The sequence below is a fragment of the Corvus brachyrhynchos genome, unplaced genomic scaffold (genome assembly GCF_000691975.1).
Source record: "Corvus brachyrhynchos isolate BGI_N302 unplaced genomic scaffold, ASM69197v1 scaffold186, whole genome shotgun sequence".
NCBI classification, from domain to species: Eukaryota; Metazoa; Chordata; class Aves; order Passeriformes; family Corvidae; genus Corvus; species Corvus brachyrhynchos.
In genome coordinates, this window is record NW_008238638.1 from 1 (window position 1) to 378 (window position 378).

Sequence of the window (378 nt, forward strand, 5' to 3'; positions counted from 1 at the left end):
AGAAAGGTGTGTCCGTGCAGCAAAGCTGGACAAAAATCTCTTGCCCAGGGTGCACTGTTTGTATCTCGGGTAATACAAAGAGTTGTTCTGGACCATGGATGGTATCGCTTAGGATAAGAATGTCCCATGGGCCATCATGCGGTCCATACTTTCCTGTGGGAATACGATAAAAACGCTTGTCAACAAAGTTAAATGGCAGTGATGTTACCAGTTGGCGTCTGGTTCCGATCGGTAGCGCTCCCTGTGTTGGATCCTTCTCATGTGTTCTGGGATCGCCTGGGATGATGGTGCCGGGCGAGGTCCAGCTGTCTGCTCTCGGTGGTCCGATGTGGAGTTCACAGCTGAAGCGGGGTAGTATGGCCTTTGATTTGTTGTCTG